This window comes from Hemitrygon akajei, chromosome 9 (assembly GCF_048418815.1).
Source record: "Hemitrygon akajei chromosome 9, sHemAka1.3, whole genome shotgun sequence".
NCBI classification, from domain to species: Eukaryota; Metazoa; Chordata; class Chondrichthyes; order Myliobatiformes; family Dasyatidae; genus Hemitrygon; species Hemitrygon akajei.
The window spans coordinates 20923501-20936758 of record NC_133132.1 but is presented as its reverse complement, the minus strand read 5'-3'; positions in this window follow the sequence as shown (position 1 = coordinate 20936758).

Here is a 13258-nt window from a genome sequence, read left to right as displayed (position 1 = left end):
CAGGTTGGATATCTCATCAGTCTTTTTCTCAGCAGGTGGGGAAAGGATGTTGCTCATTTGTACAGAGCTCCCTCTCCCCCAGGGTTGCCTTCAACCCCACCGATGTCCTCTGATGAAACAAGTTCTGTCATTTATTGCATTCCTTCCCTACCCCCGTGACTTGTGCAGTAGCTGCCTCACCTTTTCTTTCCTTGATGGCCACTCGTTATTGCCCTCAAACGGTGAACTGCTGTGTGGTGAATCTATTTCCACATATCAGGGCTCCAGGGTGGTTGACTCCAGCTGCACACTGGGTGTAGGCAGCCCCGCTCAGCTGGGCTGTGGACAAGAGATAGCCAGCTGCACGGTGAGTTGGGATTTTCACCACGTACAGACAATGACAAGGTCAAGCAGCTCAGTTCTCGCTGGATATTTGCTTCGACCCCGTTCTGAACCATCCCAGCTGCCACCCGGGTACTTACAACACCACGGCTCTCATTTCCATTCAGCAGCTTGGTCCCTGGGCATCAGCATGTCCCCCAGACACACCAGCTGCCCCTTTGTAACGCTGTCCAGCTCCCTCCCTCCCGGCCAGAGGGCTACTCCTGCCCGTTGACCCCATTCAGCACCGTGAACAACACCTCACCTGCTGATCTGCCGAGGTTGTCTATTGCGCTCAGCCCCCTCTACGTTGCTGAGACCCGTCACGGACTGCAGGACCACACTGCCTCTGCTACAGCTTCCAGAAGTGGAATTACCCAGTGGTCAGACATTTTAATTCCAACTCACATTCCCATTCCGAAATGTCTGTCTGTGGCCTCCTGTTGTGCCACGACGAGGACGGAGGAGCAACAGCTTATATTCTGTCCGGGTAGCCTCCAAACTGACGGCATGATCATCGATTTCTCCTAGTTAAAAATAAAAAATTCCCTCCCCCTCTCCTATTGCTCACTCTGGCCTCTTAACTTCTCTCCTGCGGATCGCCTCCCCTAGTGTCCCTCCTGCTTCCGTTTCCCCTGTGGTCCACTCTCCTCTCCTATCAGGTTCCTTCCTCTTCCGCCCTTGACCTTTCCCACTCACCTGGCTTCACCCATCACCTTCCAGCTATCTTCCTTCCCCTCCCCCCCCATCTTCCCCCTTCCTTTCCAGTCCCAAAGAAGGCTCTCGGCCCAAAATGTCGCCTGTTTATTCAATTCCTGATGTGCTGACTTTCTCCTGCATTTTGAGTGTGTTGCTTTGGGCTTCCAGCAGATGCCGAGTTTCACCTGTTTATGCAGTGTTCTGTGTTCATGTAAATTAGCGACAGGCTGCAGTCCTGTGTTCCATCGCCACAGTGGCAGTCGCCTGAGTGGACAGAGTCAGGGTGGCCATCTTGAGGCTTCACCGAAGAGAGGCTTCAGTTACAGAAAACAAAAGCAAAGCTCTGGGCTCAGATTTTTATCTCTTCCCCTTCTTTATATCTGCGCAATGAGGACAGTAGAGGTGCCAGGTAGGGTAGTGGAGTGCTCCTCTTGCGGGGTATAGGAAGGCAAGGAGACCTCCGGTGTCCTCCGGCAGACCACTGCGGGCTTTGATTGGAGTACTGCACGGATGCAGTAGCAGTGTTTCCATGCTAGTCCAGTGCAGAGCTTTAAGAACCCAGTCTCCATAAAAGAGGGGTACCACTTAGAGCGATGATCGTGGGAGTGGTGAGGCATTGGCACAACAGGGCTTCAGTGAGAACAGGTAACTACAAGTTCATTCCTTATTCCTTGTATTTAACTCTTGAGAGAATAGGGGGTATGCCCAGTGTCCTGTTCTGGATGTGGGATTTCCAGGAGACTTCCAGCCTCCCTGAAGGCCACATCTGCACCAGGTGCATCGAGATGCAGCTGCTTAGAGAGCGTGTTAAGGAACTGGTGCTGCAGCTCGATGACCTTCGGCTTGTTAGGGACAGTGAGGCAGTGATTCTGAGTATTGTGGGGTGGGGGAGACCTACCTGGGGAAAGCTACAGTGGCTGTGTCTCTGGCACTGAGGGCTAGGGAACTGAAGAGGGTAATAGGGATCTCAATAATTTCAGATACGTGGATGACACTGTGAAAATTGCAAGTACGGAGGAAGAACTACAAAACTTAATTGATATAGTTGTTGAGGAAAGTGCAAAATTGGGTCAGTCTATCAATTGCAAAAAGACAGAATGGATGGTGATACCCAAAAAGGAGAGTCCTACCTGCAGGCTGAGAATGAGACCTGTTCGGAGTGGTTTAGACAAACTAACGAGCGGAGAGTCTGCAGAGAGATACAGATAGGTTAAGTGAGTGGGCAAGGGTCTGGTAGATGGAGTACAATGTGAGGTCCTCCACTTTGGAAGGAAAAATGGAAAAACAGATTATTATTTAAATAGTAAAATATTGTAGCATGCTGCTGTGCAGAGGGGCTTGGGAGTGCTTGTTCATGAATCACAAAAGGTTGGTTTGCAGGAGCAGCAGGCTATCAAGAAGGCAAATGGGATGTTGGCTTTCATTGCTAGAGGCATTGCATTCAAGAGCTGGGAGGTCATGCTGCAACTGTACAGGGTACTGGTGAGACCGCACCTGGAGTACTGTGTGCAGTTCTGGTCTCCTTACTTGAGGAGGGATATACTGGCTTTGGAGGCGGTGCAGAGGAGGTTCACCATGTAAATCCCAGATAATGAGGGGTTAGACTGTGAGGAGAGATTGAGTCACCTGGGACTGTACTCACTGGAATTCAGAATTAAAAGGAGATCATATAGAAACATAAAATTATGAAAGGGATAGATAAGATAGAGGCAGGAAAGTTGTTTCCACTGGTAGGTGAGACTAGAACTAGGGGACATTGATTTGGGGGAGTAGATTTAGGATGGAGATGAGGAGGAACTGATGAATCTGTGGAATTCTCTAGCCAACAAAGCAATAGGTTCAATAGATAAATTTCATGTCAGAGAAATGTGTACAATATACACCCTGCAATTCTTTCTCTTCACAAACATCCACACAAATAGGAGTGCCCCAAAGAATGAAGTTAAATTTTAGAACCCCAAAGCCCCCCCCCAGCTCCCCCTTCATGCACAAGCAGCAAAGCAATGACCCCCTCCCCAGCAAAAAGCATCAGCTCCCCTCACCGAGCACTCAGTGTGCAGCAAAGACACAGACTTGCAGTACCCCAAAGACTACTCGTTCACCCGGTAATTCGACATACCTCAGGCTCTCTCTCCCTAATAAGGGAAAAAAGTCTCCCCGTTTGACCTCAGTAAATATATTTAAGACGAGGTTGGATAGATTTTTGCAGAGAAGGGGAAATAAGGGATCTGGGGAAAAGCCAGGCAGCTGGAGATGAGTCCATGGCCAGATCAGTCATGACTTAGTGAATGGAGGAGCAGGCTCGATGGGCCAGATGGCCGACTCCTGCCCTATTTCTTATGTTCTGATGTAATATGGCAGAGGGATGGGAACAGTATGACAGAGCTGAGGATGAGCCAGTGGGTTTACAAGTAGATGATGGGTGTAACATGAACATAAGGAAGGACAAGCCAGTGATTGGGTACAAATGCAGACAGAGCAAAGAGTTAAATTGTACCACAGAGGCAGAATTAAAAAAGGTGAAGAATGCGGTACTGAAGATGCTGTATCTAAATGCGTGGCGTTCAGAATAAGGTGAACGAACTCGTGTCACAATTAGAGATTGGTCAGTACAACGTGGGCACCACTGAGCTGTGACCGAAAGAAGGCCATAGTTGGGAGCTTAACATCAAAGGACAGGCAGCAGGGCAGAGCTGATGGCATGGCTCTGTTGGTAGGAGATGGAATTGTGTCTTTAGAAAGACATGACATAGGGTTGAAACTTTGTGGGTGGAGTTGAGAAACCGCAAGGTTATAAAAACCATCATGGGAATCATATATAGGCCTCAAATAGTAGCCAGGTGTGGGGTTGAGGTTGCAAAGGAAGCTGGAAAAGGCATGTAATATGAGTAATGTCACAATTGTAATGGGGGACTTCAATATGCAAGGGGATTGGGAAAATCAGGTTGGTGTCGGATCACAAGAGAGGGTATTTATTGAATGCCTATGGGATGGCTTTTTAGAGCAGCTTGTGCTTGAGCCTACTCGGGAAAGGCTGTCTTAGATTGGGTGTTGTGTAATAACCCAGATTTTATGAGGAAGCTTAATGTAAAGGAACCCTTAAGAGGACTGAATTCATAATATGATTGGATTCGTACGGGTGTCCCGTTTCTCGAACGTCGCTTTACAACACCTCGCTGTTACGAAAGACCTACATTAGTTACCTGTTTTCGCTAACAGAAGGTGTTTTCAATGTTACGAGAAAAGGCAGCGCACGTCCCGAGCAGCCGAGCTCCTCCCCCAGAACTGCATTCTAGCCGGCATTGCTTAAACACGAGCCCGTGAGCATCTGTGCTTTATGTCGATTTATATTGTGCATCCGTTAGCAAGATGAGTTCTAAGGTATCGGAAAAGCCTAAAAGAACGCGTAAGGGTGTTACACTTAGCATAAAACTAGACATAATAAGCATTTCGATCATGGTGAACAAAGTAACAATATAGTGAGTTTAGCTAACGGTTTGTGGAAGTTGACGAAGATGATGTTGAAGGTTTTGGCATCCCATGACCAAGAACTGACTGATGAAGAGGAAAGGATAACAATTGAAGCCGAACGCAGTAGCGAACGGCCCGAAAGTGAAGATGTCCAGGAACTGAACGGGAAGCAATTGTGTGAGATTTTCACTACGGTAGACAGTGCTGCAATGATTGCAGAAAATTATTCCTACTTTATATAGGCTGTGTATTTATCGTATCATTCCTGGTTTTACTGTATGTCACTGTTATCTTAGGTTTTATGTGCTATTTGGCATGATTTGGCAGGTTATTTTTTGGGTCTGGGAACGCTCACAAACTTTTCCCACATAAATAAATGGCAATTGCTTCTTCACTTTACGACATTCCGGCTTACAAACCGTTTCATAGGAAGGCTCTAGCTTCGGATAGCGGAGGAAACCTGTACAGCAATTTGAGAGGGAGAAGAGGCAGAGGTATCAGTGTCACAATGGAATAAAGGGAATCCCAGAGGGGAGCTTGCCCGGGCGGAGGGAATCCCAGAGGGGACCTTGCCCGGGTGGAGGGAATCCCAGAGGGGAGCTTGCCCGGGTGGAGGGAATCCCTGAGAGGAGCTTGCCCGGGTGGAGGGAATGCCAGAGAGGAGCTTGCCCGGGTGGAGGGAATCCCTGAGGGGAGCTTGCCCGGGTGGAGGGAATTCCTGAGAGGAGCTTGCCCGGGTGGAGGGAATGCCGGAGAGGAGCTTGCCCGGGTGGAGGGAATGCCGGAGAGGAGCTTGCCCGGGCGGAGGGAATGCCGGAGAGGAGCTTGCCCGGGTGGAGGGAATCCCTGAGAGGAGCTTGCCCGGGTGGAGGGAATGCCAGAGAGGAGCTTGCCCGGGCGGAGGGAATCCCTGAGAGGAGCTTGCCCGGGCGGAGGGAATGCCGGAGAGGAGCTTGCCCAGGCGGAGGGAATCACGGAGGGGAGCTTGCCCGGGCGGAGGGAATCACGGAGGGGAGCTTGCCCGGGTGGAGGGAATGCCTGAGGGGAGCTTGCCCGGGTGGAGGGAATGCCGGAGAGGAGCTTGCCCGGGCGGAGGGAATCACGGAGGGGAGCATGCCCGGGCGGAGGGAATCACGGAGGGGAGCATGCCCGGGCGGAGGGAATCACGGAGGGGAGCTTGCCCGGGCGGAGGGAATGCCGGAGGGGAGCTTGCCCGGGCGGAGGGAATGCCGGAGGGGAGCTTGCCCGGGCGGAGGGAATGCCGGAGGGGATCTTGCCCGGGCGGAGGGAATGCCGGAGGGGAGCTTGCCCGGGTGGAGGGAATGCCGGAGGGGAGCTTGCCCGGGTGGAGGGAATGCCGGAGAGGAGCTTGCCCGGGCGGAGGGAATGCCGGAGGGGAGCTTGCCCGGGTGGAGGGAATGCCGGAGAGGAGCTTGCCCGGGCGGAGGGAATCCCTGAGGGGAGCTTGCCCGGGCGGAGGGAATCCCTGAGGGGAGCTTGCCCGGGCGGAGGGAATCCCTGAGGGGAGCTTGCCCGGGCGGAGGGAATCCCGGAGGGGAGCTTGCCCGGGCGGAGGGAATCCCGGAGGGGAGCTTGCCCGGGCGGAGGGAATCCCGGAGGGGAGCTTGCCCGGGCGGAGGGAATCCCGGAGGGGAGCTTGCCCGGGCGGAGGGAATCCCGGAGGGGAGCTTGCCCGGGCGGAGGGAATCCCTGAGGGGAACTTGCCCGGGCGGAGGGAATCCCTGAGAGGAACTTGCCCGGGCGGAGGGAATCACGGAGAGGAGCTTGCCCGGGCGGAGGGAATCACGGAGGGGAGCTTGCCCGGGTGGAGGGAATCCCAGAGAGGAGCTTGCCCTGGTGGAGGGAATCCCTGAGAGGAGCTTGCCCGGGTGGAGGGAATGCCAGAGAGGAGCTTGCCCAGGTGGAGGGAATGCCGGAGAGGAGCCTGCCCGGGTGGATTGCAGGGGAAACTGACAGAGCAGAGATGGCTGAATTTTCTGGGAATAGAAACATAAAAAACCTAAAGTGCAATACAGGCCCTTCAGCCCACAAAGCTGTGCCGAACAGGACCCTACCTTAGAAGTTACCCACGGTTATCCATAGCCCTCTATTTTTCTAAGCTCCATGTATCTATCCAGGAGTCTCTTAAAAGACCCTGTCATATCCGCCTCCACCACCTTTGCTGGCAGCCCATTCCACACACTCACCACTCTCTAGTAAAAAATTTACCCTCTAACATCTCTGTACCTACTTCCCAGCACCTTAAAACTGTGTCCTCTTGTGCTAGCCATTTCAGCCCTGGGAAAAACTCTCTGACTATCCGCGCAACCAATTCCTGTCATCATCTTGCACACTTCTATCGGGTCACTTCTCATCCTCCGTCGCTCCAAGGAGAAAAGGCCAAGTTCACTCAACCTATTCTCATAAGGCATGCTCCCCAATCCAGGCAACATCCTTGTAAATCTCCTCTGCACCATTTCTGTGGTTTCCACATCCTTCCTGTAGTGAGGCGACCAGAACTGAGCACAGTACTCCAAGTGGAGTCTGACCAGGGTCCTGTATAGCTGCAATGTTACCTCTCGGTTGTTAAACTCAATCCTTTGATTGATGAAGGTCAATGCACCGTATGTTTTCTTAACCAGAGTCAACCTACGCAGCAGCTTTGAGTGTCCTATGGACTCGGACGCCAAGATCCCTCTGATCCTCCACACTGACAAGAGTCTTACCATTAATACTATATTCTGCCATCATATTTGACCTACCAAAATGAACCACCTCACACTTATCTGGGTTGAACTCCATCTGCCACTTCTCAGCCCAGTTTTGCACCCTATCAATGTCCCGCTGTAACCTCTGACAGCTCTCCACACTGTCCACAACACCTCCAACCTTTGTGTCATCAGCAAATTTACTAACCCATCCCTCCACTTCCTCATCCAGGACATTTATAAAAAATCACGAAGAGTAAGGATCCCAGAACAGATCCCTGAGGCACTCTACTGGTGACCGACCTCCATGCAGAATATGACCCGTCTACAACCACTCTTTGACTTCTGTGGGCAAGGCAGTTCTGGATCCACAAAGCAAAGTCTCATTGGATCCTATGCCTCCTTACTTTCTCAATAAGCCTTGCATGGGATAGCTTGTCAAATGCCTTGCTGAAATCCATATACACTACACCTATGGCTCTACCTTTATCGATGTGTTTAGTCAAATCCTCAAAAAATTCAATCAGGCTTGTAAGGCACGACCCGCTTTTGACAAAGACATGCTGACTATTCCTAATCATATGATGCCTCTCCAAATATTCATAAAATCCTGCCTCTCAGGATCTTCTCCATCTACTCAGAAACGAGCCACGCTCCCGAATAATGGCTTCAAGACAAATTCAAGGAAACAAAGTTTATTAACAGTTCTGCAGAGCTGGGCCCCTTCAGAGAAGGGAACCCTGAACCTTACAGGACAGCAGGTTTTATCCTTCTTCCTTACCACCCCCCTCCCTGACTCCATTCCATATTTGGAGTTGTTTTTTTACACGTTTCTGTAAAACAATAGTCCATATCTCAGGACTTCAATGATTCCACAAACAGTTAATTTTGTCAAGGCTTCTGCATTCATAATTAGATCACACTTGTTTACAGACTTTAACCCAGACATAATTAAATCACATTTGTCCCTAAACATAATTAAATCACAGTTGTCCTTTGACTTTAACCCGGACCTGTCAGAAACGCACATCTTAATTTTGAATCTTACAATACCACCCTTTTTCTTTTTAAGATGTGCGTTTCAGCTAGCATTTCTCTCACTCCCAGGGGGCCCACTTTCTTCTTTAATAGCATAAGTTTTAGCTCGTTTGTCCCATGATGGGATATCGCTACTGCCTGGAGCTGGAATATACCGCGCCTGATCAGTGTTCGTATACAAGGAATCAAACACGGCAAAAGTAAGAGAATCATTAGACCCCCGCCTGCTACTAGGAGAGCGGTGCGCCACCAACTACCTCCCAGTAGCCCGTCTAGCCAACTCATGTTCCCCAGGGATCTCCAGGTTTGTACTGGCACGTGGGCCAGTTTCCGAATTTTGTCGGATATTTTTAACACGGCCTTTCCACTGTCGTCTATCTTAAGGCAACAGTTTGTAAGATTGAACTTCCCACATACCCCGCCTTCAGAGGCCAATAGGTAATCCACAGCCAGCCTGTTCTGGTATATTGCTGTTCGCATCTGACTCTGCTGTTTTGCCAACAGCTCCAATGCCAGTGCCGTTTGATTGGTTATCACTTCCACCACCGCCTGCAGTCTAATAATTCGGTTTAACATGTAGACAGGAGTGCGATACCCCCACGACCCATCCTGGGCCCAGGTCGCTGGCCCATAGTATTCAATGATGTGAGCCGGTGGCCACTCATCACCCCACTCGCCCACCTTTATCTCCCGTGTTTCTCTCCTTAATGAATCAAACAGCTTAATTCCCAGCTTCTGGTCACCCTCCTGATGCAGGAGGAAGAACTCCGGTCTTTCCTGGGACAGCTGAGACTTCTCAGGGTCCCCCCCCTGTCCCATGTATCCTTTATTATAGACTTGGTAATAAGGTTTACTGTTCTCCCAACATGTTTCTCTCTTGCTTAGATCATAGCATCGATCATTCACATGCGAGTGGGATACAAATGATCCTGGGAACACCCTCTGCCCCACTCGTACCACGGTTCTGCACTTGTCGCATTTCCCTTCAATTTCCCCGACATATAGAATCAAATATATTACAGTCAATAATGTTACAGTCCACATAGAGTTCATTTTTGCTGCCTTTTTAGCTTCACCACCAACGGTTCTTCACCGGGAACACAGGTCCACTCAGTGCGGCTTTCGGGCTTCACCGGTCCTTTTACCCTGGATGCGTGTGTCCACCCTTTTTCTTTTGTCCGTACAGCCGCCTCTGTTGTTAGCAGGACCTGGAAAGGGCCTTCCCACTGTGGCTGTAACTTCTCCGGCTTCCAGGTCCTTACCAGAACCCAATCTCCAGGCACGATCTGATGTAAAGCAAAATCGAGCAGCGGAGTCTGGGCCAAGAGACCCTTTTTCCGCAGTTCTGCAAAGGAACGGGACAGTGCCAGTAAATAGTCCCTTACAAAGATATCACCCCCTTGTAGCGTGGGGTACCCTTCCACCTTATTCCAATACGGGAGTCCGAACAACTCATATGGGGATATTCCTATGTCCTTGCGGGGCGCTGTTCGTATTCTTAAAAGGGCAATAAGGAGACACTTAGTCCATGGTAGTTTGGTTTCTAACATCAACTTGGTCAGTTGTGCCTTTAGGGTGCTGTTCATTCGTTCTACTCTTCCCGAACTCTGGGGATGCCACGGGGTATGGTACTTCCATTCGATATCAAGTGCATCGCAAATTAACTGGTGCGTATCTCCTTCTTGGTACGTGGTAGTGACATTCCCGTTATTCCAGCTATCCTTTCTGGGGTAATGCATCGCTGTCCTTTACTGACCCGGTGTCCCAGATACCTTACTTCCTTTTCTACAAATTGTAACTTTTTCTTTGAGACCCGTAGCCCCTGCTTCCCCAGGAAGTTCAGTAGTCTGATGGTGTCTTCTTGCACCCCTTCCTGTATTGGCCCGGATAGTAATAGGTCGTCCACATACTGTAGCAGTTGGCTCTCTGGAGCACATTGGAATTCCGCTAGTACTTGCTCCAAGACCTGCCCAAATAGGTTAGGTGATTCGGTGAACCCCTGTGGCAGGACCGTCTACCGGAGTTGTCTTTTCCGCCCCGTCGTAGGATTTTCCCATTCGAATGCAAACATGTCACGACTGCTCTCTTCTAGCGGGCAACTCCAGAAGGCATCTTTTAGATCTATTACACTGAACCATTCATGGTCAGGGGAGATCTTACTCATCAGTGTGTAAGGGTTGGGCACTACCGGGTATCGGGTTTGGACTACTGCATTTAGGCCCCGCAGGTCTTGTACCATCAGATAAGTCCCATCTGGCTTTCGCACCGGGAGTATTGGGGTATTATATGGTGACATACATTCCTCCAGTAGTCCGTCAGCGATCAGTCCTTCAATCACCGGCTGCAGCCCTTTTCTTCCTTCCATTGAAATAGGGTACTGTTTTCTCCGTACTGGCGAACTGTTAGGTAATAGTGAGATTTGCAAGGGGGGACGTTCAGACCCCCCCGGTTCCCTTCCTGGTACCATACCTCCGGGCTTATTTTCCTATCGTCTTCTTCCCTGAGGGCAAACAGCTGTACCATTATCTTCCCGTTCCTGGGCACAGTCCCGATGCCTAGCCTGACTTGCAGATCCCGCCCGAGCAGGTTGAATCTCGCAGAGGGTAACAAAAGTAGGTCCTGTCCCGTTACCCTATCCTCATGTTCAATTTTCACGTTTTCTATAACAGGTACTTGTATTGTCTTTCCTCCGATACTGGATACCCCCATTACTTTTGTTCCTGTCCGGGCGCCGGGGGGTATCTGGATTACGCTAGATCTTTCGGCACCCGAATCTACCATAAAAGTTGTATCTGACCCTTGGGGACCTAATTTCAGATTTACCAGGGGTTCCTGTCGATAGTTTCTTTTCCCCAAGGGTAGGAACCCCCGACCCCCCTAGTCTTCATCTTCCATCATGGCATACGAGCGCACTTCCCGTCGGTATTTGGGGCACTCGCGCCTGAAGTGTCCCTCCTCGTTGCAGTGAAAACATCTTAAAGCCTTCCTTAGCCCTCCTCCTTGCTCCTGGCTACTACCTCGATCCAACCATGGTCCCCGTCTCTCTCTCTACTATCTGCGGTTACTTGTCGCACTGTATGGACCATTATCCTTGCCGTCTTCTGCTTCTCTTCATCCCTTCTTACAAACACTTTCTGTGCCTCCCTAAGTAGTTCACTTAAGGGTTTAGTATTCCAATCTTTTAGTTTTTCCAGTTTTTTTAAAATCTGGCCATGCTTTCGATACAAATTCAACACGAATCAGCTGTTGGCCAACCTCCGTCTCAGGGTCTTCGATTTGCGGAGCGGTAGGGGGCACATATGGGGCGGCAGGTGGTCGAGCACCTCCCATGTATTCTTTTTCTGTCCCCCTTCATTTATCGTTTTCAATTTATAACTATTTGTCGTTGGTAACCAGCATAGGGCATAATCACTTTCTTCGGGTTTAACGTTAGGTTTTGAATTCACGTACAGATTAAGGGCTTGTTGTACCCAATCCTCGCTAGACCCGAACTTAGGCCATCACACAGCCGACCCTTGGATCGGCTGGCGGGATCAGAATTCACAGTACTGTATCATTTTTTCTTTGACTTCCCTTTTCGCCTCCCGTAATCCCAATTTTCTAGCATCCGTCCCAACGGACTATCAGGGGGTACCCCGGGGTATTTTTCATCATTGGCGCCTGGATTTCCTTTACCCTTGTCTCTCTTGGACCCCTTATTCCCCATCTCGAGGACTTGCCCGGTTCCAATCCACCCGCAGGCACCCCGTAATTCCACAATTCTCGTGCACTACGTCTCTGCAGGAATTTAATTTGAATGTGACCCACCTAGCTCGGTCACTCCTGTCCAATTCCGGAACCTGTATTCCCGCGATCGCCCAGGAATTCACCTGCAGGCACCCCGCAGTTCCACAATTCTCGTGTACTACGTCTCTACAGGAAGAATCGCCTGCAGGCACCCCGCAGTTCCACAATTCTCGTGTACTACGTCTCTACAGGAGAAATCACCTGCAGGAACCCCGCAGTTCCACAATTCTCATGTACTACGTCTCTACAGGAGAAATCACCTGCAGGAACCCCGCAGTTCCACGATTCTTGTGTACTACGTCTCTACAGGAATTCAATTTCTTACCTGGGTCCTTTGCACAGAAATTACTCGATCGCTCACTGTCTCAACTGCCTCGACAACCTCTCTTTGTTTCCTTGAGTCCGCCGGATATCACTCGCTCAAGCCGCGCGGGGCGACGAGCAAGGAATCAGGGACTGCCAAACTCGGCAGGGTGCACCTTCTCCGATGTCCTTCCTTGCCCCCCTCACGGCTGGAGTGTGGATCCCAGACGAGCACCCCAAGTTGTCAGAAACGAGCCATGCTCCCGAATAATGGCTTTAAGACAAATTCAAGGAAACAAAGTTTATTAACAGTTCTGCAGAGCTGGGCCCCTTCAGAGAAGGGAACCCTGAACCTTACAGGGCAGCAGGTTTTATCCTTCTTCCTTACCACCCCTCCTCCCTGACTCGGGAGGTACATAGTCTTATCCCATTCCATATTTGGAGTTGTTTTTTTACGCGTTTCTGTAAAACAATAGTCCATATCTCAGGACTTCAATGATTCCACAAACAGTTAATTTTGTCAAGGCTTCTGCATTCATAATTAGATCACACTTGTTTACAGACTTTAACCCAGACATAATTAAATCACATTTGTCCCTAAACATAATTAAATCACAGTTGTCCTTTGACTTTAACCCGGACCTGTCAGAAACGCACATCTTAATTTTGAATCTTACAATACCAACCTCTGAAGTGAGACTCACTGGTCTATAATTTCCTGGGCTATCCCTACTCCCTTTCTTGAATAAAAGAACAACATCTGCAGATCTTCAATCTCCCAGAACCTCTCCCGTCCCCATTGATGATGCAAAGATCATCGCCAGAGGCTCAGCAATCTCCTCCCTCACCTCCCACAGTAGCCTGGGGTACATCTCATCCGGTCCCGGTGACTT